Here is a 20,677-nt window from a genome sequence, read left to right on the forward strand (position 1 = left end):
CTAGCCCCTCAGTGTGAGGGCTTGGCCCCTAAAGGTGTGGAGAATTCCGCACCTTTGGGGAGGCCGGAAGCCGGAGTGGTTGGCGCCACTCCCCTACGCCGGGACCCCCCGCCCCACCGGGTAGGGGAGAATCCCGCCCAAGATGAGCAAACTATCAGGCTTGTACCTAATCTCACAATCTTGGTGGTGCACTGGTTAATGGTTTTCACCACATCAGCCCCAGTGGCCTATGGTAGGTCTCGGCCACAAATCCTTTGCCAAACAGATAGATATGAAAACACATTTCAGACGATTAAACACCAATTCTTCATTAGGTGCTGCTGGAATCAATAAATGCAGGTTATGGACATGTTCTTGCTTTGTTCTTCCCACAATGGCAATGTCATTGAGAATATGATGCACCCTGGCACAATGCATGTAATATCCATATGAGCTTCAAAGAGATCTTGGTTGACAGATAGCCTGAAAGGAAGTCATTGAAAACAGTATCGCCAAATGAGATACGATGGGCGCGATTCTCCGCTGCCCACGACGGGTCGGAGAATAGCGGGAGAGCGTCCCCGACATTTTTCACGCCCTCCCGCTATTCTCCCCCCCCCCCCCCCCCCCCCCCCCCCCCCCCCCCCCCCTCCCCCCACGGCTGCCCCACGACACGAATCGCTGCTCGCCGTTTTTTTACGGTGAACAGCAATTCTCCCCAGGCCGATGGGCCGAGTTCCCAGGCCTTTACGGCCGTTTTTACGACAGCAAACACACCTGCTTGCTGCCGTCGTAAAACGGCCGCACCATGCCCGTTCTGGGCTTCCAGGGCCCCGATTGGTACGGCAGTACCACGGCCGTGCCAAGGGGGGCATGGGCCCGCGATCGGTGCCCACCGATCGCAGGCAGTGCGTCCGTAACGGATCAGTCTGCGGGGCGGCCGAGGGAGATGACGGCCCCGTGTATGCGCGGGTTGGAGCCGTCCAATCCGCGCATGCGCGGCTGACGTCATCGTGCGCGTCAGCCGGCGTGACGCTTGGCGCGCGGACTTAGCGACGGTCGCTAAGGCCGCGATGCCGTGCTTCACGGGGCCCCGCTGCTAGACCCGCCCGGGGGGGGGGGGAGAATCGGGTCCCGGGAGGGGGCACGGAGGCTGCCGTGAAACACGGCCAGTTTCACGGCAGCATTTGCGGAGAATCGCGCCCGATATGTGGGAAGCTCTTGGGACCAGTACCGGTGTTTGACATTGAACTTTGAGCAGAACTTTGCACCTTCCAGTCTTGTATTTATTTAACTCTTCTAATGTGTGAATGTTGTCAGGTTAATGTTTCAAAGCTGCATGTAAATGTCGTGGAGCAAGGCATATTGTTAATGACCTTTAATGGCACTGCATAAATCTGTGTGGTCTGTGATGATTCCGTCTTTCTCTGTTTTTCAATCATAATTCAACCTTCAATTTGTCTTCTAAGTAGATGCTGCACGTACATTGTGGACAAATTGATGGACTTGCATTCTCCTGCAAGTGTAATGTTACAGCTCCCTTGAAACTTCTAATTTTCAAAAAAAAAAAATCTGGATATTTCAATGTAGAGTCATGGGCAGAGGTGATAGGAGTAGTTTCTGAGGTTAATCTGCCATACGAAGCGTAACTGATTCCATAGATTGTCACTATTGCTAGGTCACAGCATGCCAGAAGACCTGGGCGGCACGGACGTCTAGTGGGTAGCACTGTTGCTTCACAGCTCCAGGGTCCCAGGTTCGATTCCCGGCTTGAGTAACTGTCTGTGCGGAGTCTGCATGTTCCCCACGTGTCTGCGTGGGTTTCCTCCGGGTGCTCCGGTTTCCTCCCACAAGTCCCGAAAGACGTGCTGTTAGGTGAATTGGACATTCTGAATTCTCCCTCTGTGTACCCGAACAGGCGCCGGAATGTGGCGACTAGGGGCTTTTCACAGTAACTTCATTGCAGTGTTAATGTAAACCAACTTATGACAATAAAGATTATTTTAAAAATTGAGACCTGCGATTACGGATCTTCAGTCTCTACAATGGAGAACATCTGTGACACCCAGATTACACTTCCACTCCCAGGATGATGGAATCTGAATGTAGAATTAGTGAATCATTGTACACTGAACGTTTCTCAGCAATAGTTTTCATCATGGCTTTCCACGTTTGTGGAAACTGCAACAGGCTTTCCAATAAATTCCAGCAATTAGCTTTAGTATGTCCAATTCCATTGCAATGAAAGCTTCATGTTTTCTGTACATCACTTTTATGTTCTAACTATATCCTTTTTTATTTTGATGTCCTTCTGCTTGTTCCCTAGGGCCTTTTTTCATCACCAATTTTCCGACTCTTCCAGTTTCCCTGTCACTTCCCATATGACCAATTCTCCACATGCAACTGTCTGTCTGAGATATTATGGATATCCGCTCAAACCACAGCTTCTTGGATCATTGGGACTTGATGCCCATCAAAATAAGTCTAATGGTTACTGGAATGCTATTGAATCCTTCCAAATTTATAATTTCCCTCATGTTCGCAACATTTTACTCGAATTTCAGTGATTTAAACCATTGATCCCACAGCATGTATTTTTCATTGCAAATTCAACAAATGTGTGATTAGGTTTTCTTCCTTAATAGTAACAATCGCTTATTATCACAAGTAGGTTTCAATGAAGTTACTGTGAAAAGCCCCTAGTCGCCACATTCCGGCGCCTGTTCGGGGAGGCTGGTACGGGAATTGAACCCGCCCTGGTGGCCTTGGTCTGCATTACAAGCCAGCTGTTTAGCCCACTGTGCTAAACCAGACCTGAAGGCCCTCAACTTTAATCGATAAGCTTCAGAGGCAACCTGATAAACATTGAATACAGCTCTTTTAACAACTTCATAGTCTGCAGATTGCTGTCTTTTTAAAATAAATTTAGAGCAGCCAATTATTTTTTTTCTAATTAAGGGACAATTTAGCGTGGCCAGTCCACCTACCCTGCACGGCTTTGGGGTGTGGGGGTGAAACCCACGCAGAGACGGGGAGAATGTGCACACGGACAGTGACCCGGGGGCAGGACTGAACCCGGGTCCTCGGTGCCATGAGGCAGCAGTGCTAACCACTGTGCCACCGTGCTACCCCTAGATTTAGCACTATCTTAACTCTGCTCCTATTTGATCTGGCTCTGTTGCCAACGGCCTTCTTCTGGTGTATTTGTGAACATTCTCCAAATGCTTTTCCCCAGCTGGTAAGACACCTAAAACCCCACACTCACTATTAGTTCAAATGCGGAGCAAACAGGTAAGTTCTCTGAACTCATTCCCCCAGCAGCTTTGAAGTATTTCTCATCAGACCCCCGTCTTCCCTCTCTGGCACCCGCACACTCTGACCTTTTATGTCGTTCTCTGTGTTTCTGTCCGTCCTTGAACCTCTGTTGCTGTTTTTTCCTACTTTGTTTTTTTCTGAAATAACAAAACTGCTGCCCCTTTGTAACCCATCCCTTCAAAGGTTGTAAAACCTCATTAAAAATGTATGTTATACAAACAAATCCAGAACACCTGACCTTTTTGCTAGGAGGTCCCGGCAGCAAGCTCACAAGAAAATGAAAATGAAGCTAAAGCCATGGTCCACCTTTCTTAACACACAAAATATAAATACAAATTAAACGTTAAGCTGTACATGGGCACCGGTGAATTGTTCGGAACTTGTATTCATGGCTGTTAGCTTGCTGTCCCTACAAGTGAAAGGATCTGCACTGCATCTGTCTTACCCAACCCTTTTTTGATTCTAAATACCTCTATTGGCTTGGCCCCCTCGGCATTCCACATTCTCGTTGTGGCTTCATTGTCACTAATGTTAATTATAACACAAAGATCCCTCAGGGACAGTTATCACAGAATTTACAGTGCAGAAGGAGGCCACTCGGCCCATCGAGTCTGCATTGGCTCTTGGAAAGAGCATCCTACCCAAGGTCAACACCTCCACCCTATCCTCATAACCCAGTAACCCCACCCAACACTAAGGGCAATTGTGGACACTAAGGGCAATTTATCATGGCCAATCCACCTAACCTGCACATCTTTGGACTGTGGGAGGAAACCGGAGCACCCGGAGGAAACCCACGCAGACACGGGGAGGATGTGCAGACTCCGCACAGACAGTGACCCAAGCCGGGAATCGAACCTGGGACCCTGGAGCTGTGAAGCAATTGTGCTAACCACAATGCTACCTTGCACACCACAAACCCAGCCCACACCCAGCTCGGTGTTTGTGGTGAACCTGACCTCGTCTGAACCGTTTGGAGGACCGAAACCAGCTTTCTCCCAGATTGGTTAATTTTTTCTAACCAGGTTGCTGATCAGTGGCATCATCAACAGCCCGGGTCAGTCGAGGTGACAGAACCTGTTTCTGTGCTGGAAATTCAACGTCACGTAACTTGGCATGGAATCGTTTTAAGGCCTCTGTGAAGCACCTTGGGGCAAATATTTTTCTGTTAATAGCTTCTGCGTCAGTACAGGTTGTTGAGACTTTTTTAACGAACAGTTTTATTGAGGTCGTTTTTCGGCATTGTAAACAGTTACAGACATCAACAGAAAGGAAGCAAAAAAGGCAAAAATGTGCAAACATCCACGTACATTCAATACTTCAATCGTAACATACTGCACAAGCCCGCTCCTCTCCCACCGGTACTACCCGCCAATTTATCCCTCCTACTCTATTCTACTCTACACCCCCCCCTCTCCCCCCCCCCCCCTGCTGACGCTCACTCTCCCGCGAAGAAGTCGATGAATGGTTGCCACCACCTTCGGGGGAACCCCTGCACAGATCCCCTCAAGGCGAACTTAATTTTTTCCATACCCAGAAAACTCGACATGTCCGAAAACCACAACTCAGTCTTCGGGGGCTTTGAGTCCCTCCACGCCAATAATATTTGTCGCCGGGCTCTCAGGGAAGCAAAGGCCAAAACATCGGCCTCTTTCTCGCCCTGGACTCCCGAGTTTTCCGAAACCCCAAAATTTGCCACCCCCGGACCCATCGCCACCCTTGTTTTTAGCACCCGGGACACGATCCCCGCAAATCCCTCCCAGTACCCCCTAAGCATCGGACATGGCCAAAACATGTGTACGTGGTTCGCTGGTCCTCCTGCGTACCTAGCGCATTTGTCCTCTATCCCAATGAATTTGCTCATCCGAGCCACTGTCATGTGGGCCCGGTGAACGACCTTAAATTGAATCAGGCCGAGCCTGGCACATGTTGCGGTCAAATTCACCCTACTCAGGGCCTCTGCCCACAGCCCGTCCTCCATTTCCCCGCCTAGCTCCTCCTTCCCCCTTCATGAGCACCTTATAAATATCAGAGACTCTACCCTCCCCTCCTTCCCCCGAGAGACTATTCTGTCTTGGATCCCCATTGGCGGGAGGCGTGGGAAGGATGGGACCTGTCTACGGACAAAGTCCCGCAACTGTAGGTACCTGAAATCGTTTCCCCTTACCAGACCAAATTTAGGTTGTTGAGATTTTAACAGGTGTGATACAAATGCACATAATTTTTACAAAGCAAGATCTTTCCCTTTAAAAGACAATGTGGTAAATCATTGTGGTGGAGATCTGCTTTGTGCAGAGAGTGAGCGATTCACAGGCCTGATGTTTGCGTAGCGGTGAGAGTTCATTTCCTGGCTCCAGTCAGGCTGTGCCATTTTGAAATATTTGGGGTTGTACCAGGTAACAATTCCCACTGCAACTTAATCTTCACTCCATGCACCGTTCCAGGTTTGAGATGCTTCATCTCTCAGGTAACGTGGAGCCTGCAAGAGAACTGCATGCAGAAATTCTTGGGTTTGTTGCAAACTAACTCCATTAATACTGTTGCAATCCCTGTACAGACTGATCTCTTTTTAAACAGAGGTGAATATTCCAGCGACACACACAAATAACCTGAGGATAGAACATTTTCACGTGTTAAGACTTTTGCGGTAACAAACCAATTAAAATCAACATAGATTAAACATTGCTCAACGTGCAACATGTACACCAAACAAAACGAAAGGTACTTTCAGATTAACCAACACGTCCAAAATATTCCTTATGGAATGCTTTTACTTTATCTGCCACACATTCTGGCAGATGTGTGGCAATACAAGATTAATTCACAAAATAATCCCAGATTTTCAGCATTTTCTCATTGTCCCATGCATCGCCAGCTCAAATCTCCTGGTGGCCTCAAATAAGTCATTCCGCTCCCAGTGCTAGACCCTCCTTAGCAACTCCCTGATTCTTAAATCACTCTCTCTCTCTTCATCTCTTTCGCTCTCTCTCTCTCTCTCTCTCGCTCTCTCTCTCTTGGGTTTCTTTCCATATACCAGACAGCTTTCATGGGCCTGTCTCTGGGAAGAGGTTCAGCATAATCACCAGATCTCCCATCCAGAACATTCTATTTCATTATAAATTAAAGGAGTGAGTAATATTATAGAGGTTTACAACAGGCCATTCGGCCCAACTTGACCATGCCGGCCAGTTTCTACCACTGAGCTAGTCCCAATTGCCCGCATTTGGCTCATATCCCTCTATACCCAGCTTCCCCATATAACCTATGGGTATAACATAAAACTAAATGCTTTTTAAAAGACAAAATTGTATCTGCCTCTACCATTGCCTCTGGCAGCCCGTTCCAGATACCCACCACCCTCTGTGTGAAAATTTTGCCCCACTGGACCCTTTTGTATCTCTCCCCTCTCACCTTAAACCTCTGCCCTCTAGTTATAGACTCCCCTACCTTTGGGAAAAGTTGTTGACTATCTACCTTATCGATGCCCCTCATTTTATCGATCACCACTAAGCCTCCCAGGCTCCAGGGAAAAGAGTCCAAGTCTATCCAGCCTCTCTTTATAATTCAAACCATCAAGTCCTGGTACCACCCTCATATGTGTTCTCTGCACTCTTTCTAGTTCAATAATATCCTTCCTATAATAGGGTGACCAGAACTGACCACAGTATTCCATGTGTGGGATTGTCAATGTCTTGAACAACTTCAACAAGACGTCCCAACCCCTGTATTCAATATCCTGACCAATAAAACCCAGCATGCTGAATGCCTTCTTCACCACCCTGTCCACCTGCCACTCCACCTTCAAGGAGCTGTGATCCTGTACTCCGAGATGTCTTTGTTCTGTAACTCTCCCCAAATATTTATACCACAAAAATGCCAGGTAATGACCATCTCCAACAAGACAATCCCAACCTTCTACCCTTGACATTCAATGGCATTACTATCATTGAATCCATAACTATCAACCATTGATTAGAAACTGAACTGGACTAGCCATATTAATACTGTGGCTACAAGAGCAGGTCAGAGATTGGGAATTCTGCAGTGAATAACTCACCTGCAGACCAACCCAAACCTGTCCACAAGGCACAAGCCAGGAGTGTGATGGAATACTCCCCACTTGCCTGGATGAGTGCAGCTCCAACAACACTCAAGAAGCTCAACACCATCCAGGACAAAGCAGCCCCGTTTGATTGCTCCCCTTCCACAAACATTCAAACCCTCCATCACTGACGCACAGTGGCAGCCGTGTGTCCCATCTACAAGATGCACTGCAGTAACTCACCAAGGTTCCTGAGGCAGCACCTTCCAAACCCATGACCACTACCATCTAGAAGGACAAGAGCAGAGATACCTGGGAACCCCACCACCTGGAGGTTCCCCTCTAAGTCACTCACCACCCGACTGGGAAATATATCGGCCGTTCCTTCACTGTCACTGGGGCAACATCCTGGAACTCCCTCCCTAACAGCACAGTGGGTGTACTTACACCCGAGGGACTGCAGCGATTCAAGAATGCAGCTCACCACCACCTTCTCAAGGCATATAGGAATGGGCAGGACAATTGCTGGCTTAGACAGCGGCACCCACACCCTGTGGAAGAATTTTAATAAAATCTTGTAAAGTTTAGCTTTTGTAACAATGCAGATATTACATCATGGCTCTCCGAGAATAATATCACCCAATGAGGTTGCGTTTTCTGCAGCTCAATTCAAAAACAGGATTGACTGTCCCGATTTGTAAATGTATGATAGAGTGAAGCTGAAATAAACTATAATGAAGACAAGTAGCTCAGTGATTGATCTTTAGAGATGATACCATTCTGTGCAGTAGGCTGCATGTAACTTGCTCAGGCAGGAGAGCCGGTGGGAGAAAGTTGACTGATTATTGTGTAGGAGAGATTTTCACAAGGAGGAGAAACTATGCGAAGGTTCACCGATGGACAGCGAGTTCCACAGGCAGCAGGACCACTCCCCAGGAAACAGACTGCTTCGTAAATCTGATACTAATGTTGGAAATTGGGTGCAAGAGAGAAGCGGGTGCAGAGGGGGAGGGAGATGCTGCGTTTTAAACAATTCTTGTTGCCTTCTCGCCTGCAGCTTGCGTTTCTCTTTTATTTCCCAACCTAGGAGACGGTAAATTGCTGTAATTAATAACTAGTTAATTGTTTGAATAAGATTAGATAGGACATGGTGGCAAGCTGTTATGGTAACTTTTGGGAGTTTATGGAAAACAGTCCATACCTACAGCTGGAGCAACTTTGATCCCGATTTGCTGAGCTGAGTGAGATGTGGACGTTGTGGGGCATCAGGGAGGAGAAAGAGTTACAGAAGGCAGTCACACCCCTCAGGCTGGGCAGAACTTTAGAGCTGGTCAATAATCAGGCGTTCGGAAGATGTGACAGAGTCAGGCAGGTAATGGGGATCCAGGATGTAATAATGAAGGAGCCTCGACCTTTGACATTGAACAACAGGTGCGAGGTACTTGCTATCTGTGTGGATGAGAACAGGGACTGCCAGATAAACTGTCCATCGCACCATAGTGCTGAAGGCCATTCAAATAGGGGAGTGAAAAGCAATGTGCCAGTGACAGGAGGCAGTATTATCAGGGAGATAGTTTTGAAGGTGCCTGCCTGCTTTCGGGATTAAGGACATCTCCTCCCACCTGGAGATGAATTAGGAGTTGGAGGGAGAGGATCCAATGGTAGCTATGAGGAGAGGTTAGATAAACTCGGTCTGTTCTCACTGGGACGACGGAGGTTGCGAGGCGACCTGATTGAGGTCTACAAGATTGAGTGACATGGACAGAGCGGATAGTCAGATGCTCTTTCCTTGGGTAGAGAAATCAAGTCCTAGGGGAATAGGTTTAAAGTGCGTGGGGAAAAGTTGGGAACAGATGTGTGAAGCAAGTTTTTAACACAGACTGTGGTAAATATATGGAACACACTGCCTGGGGAGGTGGTGGGGGCCGGTACGATAGCGGCATTTAAGGGGCATCTAGACAAATATATGAATAGTGTGGGAATGGAAGGATACGGACTCCGTAAGTGCAGACGGTTTTAGTTTAGGCAGGTACCATGGTCGGTACAGGCTTGGAGGGCCGAAGGGCCTGTTCCTATGCTATATTGTTCTTTGTTCTTAGAACTAGGAATGATGATCTGCTGCGAGAGTTTGAGCAGTTGGGGTCCAAATCAAAATGCAGAATTTCAAGCGTGATCACCTCTGGATTTAAAACAGAAAGTGCTGGATAAACTCTGTGGGTCTGGCAGCAGAGCAGCAGAGTTAACGTTTCGAGCCCGAGAACTCATATTGGACTCGAATCGTTAACGGCGTTTCTCCCTCCACAGATCTGCTGAGTTTATCCGACATTTTCTGTGTTTATTTCAGGATTTCGGCATCCGCGGTATTCGGCTCTTATCATCTTTGGATGCTTACCTGAGCCACGTGCCGATTGCAGAGAGTCACGCAGATTACAGAATAAAATACTTGATTCTAAAGGATGTTGTGTGGGGGGGGGAGGGGGGGGGGGGTAAAGGGGGGGTTCTGATTCATGGAGTTACTGGTACCAGTGCATGGGCAAGAGGGAATGAAATGAAAATGGCTAATTGTCACAAGTAGGCTTCAAATGAAGTTACTGTGAAAAGCCCCTAGTGGAATGGGTTCCACTCAACCCAGGCTAGGATTAATGTCCTAACCCAGGCTGCCGATAGAGCTTTACAGTAACAGAGGCAGGGAGGGGTTAAGTGGATGGAGCTTTCGGGAACCACGGAGTGAATTCAAGGCAGCAATGTATCAATTTGGATAATGGCAAGGAGAGTCAAACAGGAAGGGACGGAGAGATAACGGCGATTGTGTGTCAGCAATAAGGCAATAAGTGTAAACAAAAGTGAAATGAAAGTCTTTGTCGGAATACACACAGCGTTCCGAATCAGATTGATGAGTTAGTAGCTCAGAGATAAATGGTTTAGATCTAATCACCGTGAAGCTGCTTCTTAAACCCCCAGCTAATTGCTGAGCGGTTGGTCGCCTGCCTTTTGTGACTTGGTGTCGTACTTTGCTTGGTGAGGCACCTTGGGACAGGCACTATATAAATGCAATTTGTTGTTGGCCTTTCAGTGAATTCCACAGGTGGGGGAAGCAATGTGCGTTGATTTGACCTTCGCTTTATCACCTGATGTTTTGGGCTCAGTTACAGGATTAACTGAGATCACTGGGTATGAACTGAGAGTCCGGCAAAGCAGGCTTCATCTGAATGTTTCCGAAACTTCACCTACAGCACAGCGCGGGGAACTATTCTGGCTCTCTTTAGAAAACCCACGAGACAGAAATTCCACATTATTTAGGCTAGCACTGATACCATTTCAATGTTGATGTTAGTTTGCTTGTCTCAGTCTGTGTCTTCCCCGCAAACTGAGTAAAAATATTGCGTCAGGCCCTTGGACAGGCTTTGATAGCACAACTGGGCTGATAGCTGTGACCCTGAGTGGGGTGTGCTGCAACGTTAGAGAGGACACCTTTCCAATGGGACCTTCAATCGAAGAGAACCAAGCAGGGTTGGATTGGAGGAGGTGCAGAGGTTTTTGCTACAACGTGGCTCCCTCAGCGAAGACTCCAACTCCAACCTGCTGAGGTTGTCCGGAATTCTCTGTTTCTGTGTCAGATTTCAGCGTCCGCAGTCATTTGCTTTTATTTTTGGTTTGTCGTTTGTCCAGCGGCACAGGAAATGGGGCTTCTGGTTATTATCGCCCTCCCGCGGAGCAGCCTCTCTTGACAGTGCAGCGATTACTGGGCTGAAATGTGGACACAGATCATCTCTCACCGTGACACGCTCAGGGGCCATTGGGGATGCTGGTGAATGTTGGCCTTGTCAGAGATGCCTCATCCGGGGAGCTAATCTTAAAGAATTATTCTAAATTCTGGGGTGGGACTTGAGGATGCAAATCATATCGGGGTGGGGGAGGGCGGGGGGGGGGGGGGGGGCGTCTGTCGTGTAGCTGTGCTGAGGGAATCATGACAGCGCAATGTAGGACGGTCGGATTTATCAGAGGAGAAGGCCATTCGGCCCTTCGAGTCTGCTCCACCATTCAATAAGATCACGACTGATCTAGTTGTGGTCTCAATTCCACTTTCTTGTCTTCCCCCCCCCACACACACACACACACACACACACACACACCTTCATTCTTGTCTATCATCCAAAATCTGTCTTAACTCAGCCTTGAATAAGTTCAGTCACCCAACCCTCCACTGCTCCTTGTGGACGGGAATGTCACAGAACAACGACCCTGTCGGAGAAAAGGTTCTGTCGAAAAAGGGAGGCCTCTTATTTAGAAATGATGTCCCGAGTTCAAGTCTTCCCCCATCACGGGAAACAGCCTCGTGGTTCCCGTCCTATCAAAGTCCCCTCAAGATCGTGTATCTTCCACGAAGATCATCTCTCAATCTTCTAAACTCCATTGGATTTCTTCAGAAATAAATGGTTCATATTTAAAAAGAAACGTTTGAAAATACAGACCTGAATTATACAGTATAGTCCCGCGCTGGAAGTTTCTAGAAGCACTTCACACCGAGTTACTGGAGCCCAGGGGTAATTTGTTCTGTGGATAGATTGAGCTTGATGGGTTGAATGGCTACTTTTCTTTCATTCTACTTTTTCTTACATATTTCCCTTCATTGGTGAGACAGATTTGCAAAAGAAGCAAATGTGATGTGAGATGAGCCTTCTTCACACAGCGAGTGGTTGGGGGTCTGGGACTGCACGGCCTGGAAGTGTGGTGGAGGCAGGTTCATTCCAGGCATTCAAGAGGGGATTAGATGATTATTTGAATAGAAACGAAGGGCAGGGGTGCGGGGAAAAGGCGAGGGAACGGCACTAAAGCCAAGATGCTCGTTTGGAGAGCTAGAACAGACACAATGGGCCAAATGGGCTGCTTCTGCACCGTAACAGTTCTGTGATACCAGATGTTCAGAGAGTATCAATTCTGTTGAGTATCAGACGTGTTTTATCCACAGAAATGTAATTAATGTCATTGTTCTGGATGCTGCTGATCTGATCTCCACCATGTTTGCTGAGTGAGAGCAGGAATTTCAGGAACAATTATCAATTCTTTTACTATTTGTGGTCAACACTGGTGGGGACGCGTCCAGTCCGCATCCCAGATTGGTCAGAGAAAGTGGTGATGGGGCCAAAATCTTGATAAATATGTAGCTTGTGAGGCTTCTCGGAGACAGAGCAAGGGACTGGAACAGAGAGTGCCGGCCAGGTAAAAAGGAGAAAGGATCGAGACCATATAAGACCATAAGACATAGAAGCAGAATTAGGCCACTCGGCCCATCGAGTCTGCTCCTGCTATTCAATCATGGCTGATATTTTCTCATTCCCATTCTCCTGCCTTCTCCCCATAACCCCTGATCCCCTTATTAATCAAGAACCTATCTATCTCTGTCTTAAAGACACTCAGTGATTTGACCTCCGCAGCCTTCTGTGGTTTAGCACACTGGGCTAAATCGCTGGCTTTTAAAGCAGACCAAGGCAGGCCAGCAGCACGGTTCAATTCCCGTACCAGCCTCCCCGAACAGGCGCCGGAATGTGGCGACTAGGGGCTTTTCACAGTAACTTCATTTGAAGCCTACTTGTGACAATAAGCGATTTTCATTTCATTTCATTTCAAAGAGTTCCACAGATTCACCACCCTCTGGCTGAAGAAATTCCTCCTCATCTCTGTTTTAAAGGATCGTCCCTTTAGTCTGAGATTGTGTCCTCGGCCTCTAGTTTTTCCTACAAGTGGAAACTATTACACAGCGTTACGCTGGTGCCATGGGTTTTTTAATATCCTCCTGAGAGGACGAGTTGAGCCTCGGTTTAATGACCCATCCTAAAGCCAACACTCCTGGCAGTGTGGGATACCCTCACTACTGCATCGGAGTGTCTGCATTGTGTGTTCTATTCTCTGGAATGCAACTGGAAGCTGTGATTTACTGATCGGTATTTGAGATTGCTACCACTGAGCCCAGACTGACCGTAAATGTAGGACTCTGACCTGTGATAACAGCTGCTTTCATTTCTCCGTCTCGCCGTAGCTGAGACGTGGTGTGATTTGAGCAGGGTTGCTGTACTGTCAGCACTGGGTACAGTGCTGCAGACTCTACAGGATTACATAGGAACAAACATAGAAAATAGGAGGAGGCCATTCAGCCCTTCGAGCCGGCTCCGCCATTCATTATGATCAGGGCTGATCATTAAGTTCAATACCCTGATCCCGCCTTCCCCCCATATCCCTCAATCCCTTTAGCCCCAAGAGCTAAATCTAATTCCTTCTTGGAATTACACAACGTTTTGACCTCAACTACTGTCTGTGGGAGTGAATTCCACAGATTCACCACTCACTGGGTGAAGAAATATCTCCTCACCTCAGTCCTAAAAGGTTTACCCCTTATCCTCAAACTATGACCCCTAGTTCTGGACTCCCCCACCATCAGGAACATTCTTTCTGAATCTACCCTGTCTAATCCTGTTAGAATTTTATGTTTCTACGAGATCCCCTCTCACTGTTCTAAACTCCAATGAATATAACCCTAACCGATTTAGTCTCTCCCCATATGACAGTCCTGCCATCCCAGGAATCTGCCTGGTAAACCTTCGCTGCTCTCCCTCCATAGCAAGAACATCCTTCCTCAGATACGGACACCAAAACTACTCCCAATACTCCAGGTGTGGCCTCACCAACGCCCTTTACAATTGCTGTAAAACATCTCTATTCCTCTGCTCAAATCCTCTCGCTATGAAGGGCAACATACCATTTGCCTTCTTTACTGTCTGCCGTACCTGCGCACTTACTTTCAGCGACTGATGCACGAGGACATCAAGGTCTCGCTGAGTATCCGCCTCTCTCAATTTACACCCATTCCAATAATAATCTCCCTTCCTATTTTTGCTACCGAAGTGGACAACCTCACATTTATCCACATTATACTGTATCTGCCGTGCGTGTGCCCACTCACTCAGCCTGTCCAATCACACTGAATCATCTCTGCATCCTCCTCACAGCTCACCCTCCCACACAACTTTGTATCATCTGCAAATTTTGAGATAATACATTTAGTTCTCTCGTCCAAATCATTAATATATAATGTTATCAGTTGGGGTCCTAGTACAAATCCCAGTGATGCCCCATTAGTCACTGCCTGCCAATCGGAAAAAGACCATTTATTCCAACTTTTTGCTCCCTGTCTGCTAACCAGCTGTCTATCCATCTGAAGACACTACCCACAATCCCATGCGCTTTAACTTTACATATTAATCTGCTCTGTGAGACCTTGTAGAAAGCCTTCTGAAAGTCTAAATAAACCACATCCACGGGTTCTCCCTGGTCAACTCTACGAGTTCCATCTTCAAAGAATTCTAGTAGATTTGTCAAGCATGATTTGTAAATCCATGCTGACTTTGCCTGATTATACCACTGCTTTCCAAATGCCGTGCTACGAAACCCTTGATAATGGACTCTAGCAACTTCTCTACTACCGAAGTTAGTCTCACTGGTCTATAGTTCCCTGTTTTCTCTCTATCTCCCTTTTTGAATAGCGGGGTTACATTCTACCCTCCAATCTGTAGGAACCATTCCAGAGTCCAAAGAATTTTACAACATGATCACCAATGATTCTACTATTCCTAGGGCCACTTCCTTAAGTGCTCTGGGGTGAAGATTAATGGGCCCTGGACATTTATCCCCCTTCAATCCCATTAATTTACCACAAACCATTTCTTTATTAATACTAATTTCCTTCAGCTCCTCACTGAAGCTTGTGTTTCTCAGAATCTCCCGTATATTATTCATTATTTCCCCACAGAGGAAATACTAAATTCCCAGTTTAATAGCTGAATACAAGATGTGTTTGAACCAGGTTGGTGCTGCGGGTTCTGTGTCTAGTGCTTGGGTCTCCAGACTCACATAAGCTGCGTCTGGGCTGACCCCAGCTCTTCAAGGAACGGATTTGGGTCATTGTGTTTGACACAGAATATCCCATGTTGGTCATGCTTTGCTCCATGTATTGTATATAGCTAATTAATAGATCAGTTATATTCAGTGGTTTTAGCCACACATTTAGGTTTACGCATCTGCCAATGTTTCGCAGCTCCACATTCGTAGAATCCCCACGGAGCAGAAGGAGGCCGTTTGGCCAGTCAATCTGCACCGACCCTTTGAGTGAGCACTCCCACTCTCCCCTATCCCCACAACCCCATAAACGCGCGGTAGCACAGTGGTTAGCACTGTTGCTTCACAGCGCCAGGGCCCCAGGTTCGATTCCCGGCTTGGATCACTGTCTGTGCAGAGTCTGCACGTCCTCCCCGTGTGTGCGTGGGTTTCCTCCGGGTGCTCCGGTTTCCTCCCACAGTCCAAAGACGTGCTGTTAGGTAATTTGGACATTCTGAATTCTCCCTCTGTGTACCCAAACAGGCGCCGGAATGTGGCGACTAGGGGCTTTTCACAGTAACTTCTTGCAGTGTTAATGTAATCCTACTTGTGACAATAAAGATTATTATTATTAAACTACCCTGCACCTCATCCATCGGCACTAAGGGACAAGTTTTCATGGCCAATCCACCGAATCTGCACATCTTTGGACTGTGTGAGGAAACCGGAGGAAACCCACGCACACACGGGGGGAGCGTGCAGACTCCGCACAGACAGTGACCCGAGGTCAGAATCGCACCCAGGCGCTGTGAGGCAGCAGTGCTAACCGCTGTGGCACCATTCTGGTGTATCCTCATGAGGAGTGTGTAATACAGCCGGGTATTGTGATCAGCAAGGTGGAAAATAAAAATGCACAAGATAGTAAAGGGATGGAGGTAATTTGGGCACATCATTGTGTCAGGGATAGGAGGCAGGGACAGTGATGAACGAATATTGTCGACCTCAAATGTCACGTCACCCCCCCAGGGTCAGTATTCGCTCAAATGGTTCCTATCAGAAATGGACTAGGCTTGAGTACAGCATGTACATTTCAGAATCTGCAGCTGGTACAAAGCCTGACCACATAATGAATGGTGAGGAGAACAGTAGAAGGTTTCAGTATTATAGATACACTGGGAAAAGGGAACCATATAATTGGTGCAATTTAATGAAACCTTTCAGTGTGAAATAACTCACTGTAGGAGCCAGCAACATGGAGAGATGGTATCATCTCAATGGTATTATTTTGAAGATGGTATCATTATCTTTTTTTAAATAAATTTAGTGCACCCAATTAATTTTTTCCAATTAAGGGACAATTTAACATGGCCACCCATCTACCCTGCAAATTTTTTTGGGTTGTGGGGGCGAAACCCACGCAAACACGGGAAAAATGTGCAAACTCCTTATGGTGAATTATAAACACTAATAATCCACACTGGATTACCTTGTACGAGATCATGTGTAGTTGCACGGCTCTACCCATAGGAGGAGATGAGGAGCTTGTACTGGGCTCCACCCTTGGCTCCGCCCATGGCTCCATCCATGGCTCCTCCCCCTAACCGGAAGTATAAAGGTTGCTGTTGTGAGCCTGCCTGCCAGTTCATCTAGAGTTCATCTCGTCACAGGCAGGCTCTGTTGTAAGATGATTAAAACCACTGTTCGCTTCTAACCTCGTGTCGCGTGAATTGATGGTCTCATCACTCCTCATGGACAGTGATCCAGAGCTGGGATCGAACCTGGGACCTCAGCACCGTGAGGCTGCAGGGTTAACCCACTGTGCCACCGTGCTGCGCTGGTATCATTATCTTTCACATGCACCCCCATGGCAGGCCCTTGGGGCATGTATGTTAAAAATAATTGAAGGTGGAGCATGGTGGATCAGAAAGTGTTAACGTTCTTTGGGATTTGTAAACTCAATGAGCGTACAAATTAGGAGCAATGGAGGTCATTTGGCCGGTTGAGCCTACTCCACATTTGATAAGGACACGCCTGATCAGAGTGCGGCATCAACTGATTCCTGTCTACTTCCCCACTGTCTACCCACTTGACAGTTAAAAATCAGCCTTAAAAATGCTCATGCTTCTGTGGGGGAGAGAATTTCACACAGTAATGACCACCTGAGTCGGAAAAAGTCTCCTTCTTGAAGGCCGACCCCTTATTTGACAACTGTGTTCCCAGGTTCTAGCCTCTCCCACAGGAGGAAACTTCCTCCCAGCATCCACCCTGTCAAATTCCCTCAGGATCTCGTTCTTCGGAACTCCAATGAATACAGCCACACCTGACCAACCTTCCCTCATGGGAAATGGGGAGAAATGTTTCCTCTCAGAAGATGGTGAGTCTCTCGGTCTCTCTTCCTCGGAAGGCAGTGAAAGTTTGAAGATTATTAAGGCGGAGCTGGGTGGATTCTTGATGAAGAAGGGGGTGAAAGTTATCGGGGTGGGCAGGAATGCGGGGTTGAAATTTCAATAAGATCAGCCATGATCTTATTGAATGGCGGGACATGCCCGAGGGGCCGAATGGCCTGCCCTTGCTCCCAATTCACATGTTTGTGTATTCTCATCAAAACGACGTGCTTTCTTAAATAAGGAGACGCAGACTGTACATCCTACCCCGGCTGCGGAGTCCTAACCCTGTATAACTGCAGTAAAACACCCTCACTTTTATTCTGCGTTCCCCTACAGGGGGGTGGGGGGGGGGGGGGGGGGGGGGGGGGGGTTAGTAGGGAAGCTGCATTGAAAGAAAAAATGAGAAAGTGAGGCCAACCAGTTACTGGTTAGAGTTGCAGAATTTACAGTGCAGAAGGAGGCCATTCAGCCCATTGAGTCTGCACCGGCTCTTGGAGAGAGCACCCTACCCAAGCCCACACCTCCACCCTATCCCTAGCCCACACCTCCACCCTATCCCCATAACCCAGTAACCCGACCCAACACTAAGGGCAATTTTGGACACTAAGGGGCAATTTAGCATGGCCAATCCACCTAACCTGCACATCTTTGGACTGTGGGAGGAAACCGGAGCACCCGGAGGAAACCCACGCAGACACGGGGAGGACGTGCAGACTCCGCACAGACAGTGACCCAAGCCGGGAATCGAACCTGGGACCCTGGAGCTGTGAAGCAATTGTGCTATCCACAATGCTACCTTGCACACCACAAACCCAGCCCACACCCAGCTCGGTGTTTATGGTGAACCTGACCTCGTCTGAACCGTTTGGAGGACCGAAACCAGCTTTCTCCCAGATTGGTTAATTTTTTCTAACCAGGTTGCTGATCAGTGGCATCATCACCAGCCCGGGTCAGTCGAGGTGACAGAACCTGTTTCTGTGCTGGAATTTCAACGTCACGTAACTTGGCATGGAATCGTTTTAAGGCCTCTGTGAAGCGCCTTGGGGCAAATATTTTTCTGTTAATAGCAATTTTGGACACTAAGGGGCAATTTATCATGGCCAATCCACCTAACCCGCACATCTTTGGACTGTGGGAGGAAACCGGAGCACCCGGAGGAAACCCACGCACACATGGGGAGAACGTGCAGACTCCACACAGACAGTGACCCAGCCGGGAATCGAACCTGGGACCCTGGAGTTGTGAAGCAATTGTGCTAGCCACAATGCTACCCTGCTGCTCTCAGACCTCAGTTGGAGTGTACACTTCAGGCCTGAGGAGACGGTGCAGAGAAGGATGATTGCAAAATTATGAGAGGTTTTGAAAAAGCAAGAGAAGTTGTTTTCAAATGGAAAGTGAGTTGGCAACAGATTTGAAAATAACCGGTGAAAGATTTAGAGGGGAAAATGAGAATTTTGTTTGAACGGGGGGTGATTAAGATCTTGAACACACCACCTGAAAGAGCAACGGGAGCTGATTCCACAGGAACATTCAGAAGTTTATGTGGACATGTGCTTGAAGAGGATTCATTTGCGAGTGCTGGGCCTTATCCCTTCAGGTTTTAACTATTGTTGTGGATTTTAGAAAGAATACTGGGCGAAATTCTCCGCCCCCCACGACGGGTGGGAGAATAGCGGGAGGGCCTTCCCGACATTTTTGCCGCCCTCCCGCTATTCTCCCCCCCCCCGCCGAAGTCCCGACCCGAATCGCTGCCGCAGTTTTTTACGGCCGGCAGCGATTCTCAGCTGTTAGATGGGCCGAAGTCCCAGCCCTTTACGCCGTTTTTACGAACGGCAAACACACCTGGTCTTGCCGTTCGTAAAAACGGCGTGACTAACTCGCTATTAATAACCATGGCACCGATTGGCACGGCCGTACCACGGCCATGCCAAGGGTGCCATGGGCCCGCGATCGGTGGGCACCGATCGCGGGCAGCGGGCCCGATGCCCGCGCACTACTTGTCCTTCCGCCGCCACGCAGTATCCATTCGCGGGGCGGCTGAGGGGCAACCCGGCCCGCGCATGCGCGGGTTTCGCGCAAAAACGCGACGACGTCACCCGCGCATGCGCGGGTTGGAGTCTTCCAAACTGCGCATGCGCGGCTGACGTCATATGACGCGTCAGCCGGCGCTAACTCCGGCAAGCGGGCTTAACGAAAATCGTTAAGCCCGTCTTGCCGGAGCCTACGGCGTCGGGCTGCTAGCCCCGACCGGGGACCAGAATCGGTCCCCGGTCGGGAAGGGGCGCGCTGCCGTAAAACCCGCCCGGGTTTTACGCCAGCTTTACGATTTCTCCCGTTATGGGAGAATCGCGCCCACTTTTTCTTTGAGTTTATCTCAGTCTCATTTTTCACTCCCTCTCTGTACTTTGGTGTCTGCACGTTCTCCCCGTGTCTGCGTGGGTTTCCTCCGGGTGCTTTGGTTTCCTCCCACAGTGCAGGTTAGGTGGATTGGCCACGCTGAACTGCCCTTAGTGTCCAAAAATAGGGTGGAGGTGTGGGCTTAAGTAGGGTGCTCTTTCCAAGGGCCAGTGCAGACTCGATGGGCTGAATGGCCTCCTGTGCACTGATGAGAGTGTCCTGCTTTGCCTTGGCAAATATTCCACTTGTGGAAGAATCCTGGAACTCGTTCTCCGAAATGGGAGTTAGCTTTGTGTTCGGGATATTGTGAAGTACGATTCTGATGTCCAACACTGCAGCAGACAGTTTACACACAGAGTCCATCCCATTTTATATCCAAAACTACCAGCCAGGTAACATCATAAACAAAACACCGAGCTCTTCTCGAAGCCAGCAATCGAAATACAGAGATGTTGACTTTAGATTTTCTCTGCTTTATGTTAGTTCCTCGTAGCTGTTGAGGAGCCTGAGAAAGATTACTGACTTGAGAACTTAAAAAGACTTTCAAAAACAGAAATTGAATAAATCCACATTTTCTGACCTGGCCTTTCTCCCCTTTTCCCACTTTAAAGGATGTTTACATCCAATTCCCTCTTTGCCTTATCTACAAACCGCTTCCTGATGTTCTCCTCAGGACGAGCACAGGTGT

Source organism: Scyliorhinus canicula, chromosome 8 (assembly GCF_902713615.1).
Source record: "Scyliorhinus canicula chromosome 8, sScyCan1.1, whole genome shotgun sequence".
Lineage (NCBI taxonomy): Eukaryota > Metazoa > Chordata > Chondrichthyes > Carcharhiniformes > Scyliorhinidae > Scyliorhinus > Scyliorhinus canicula.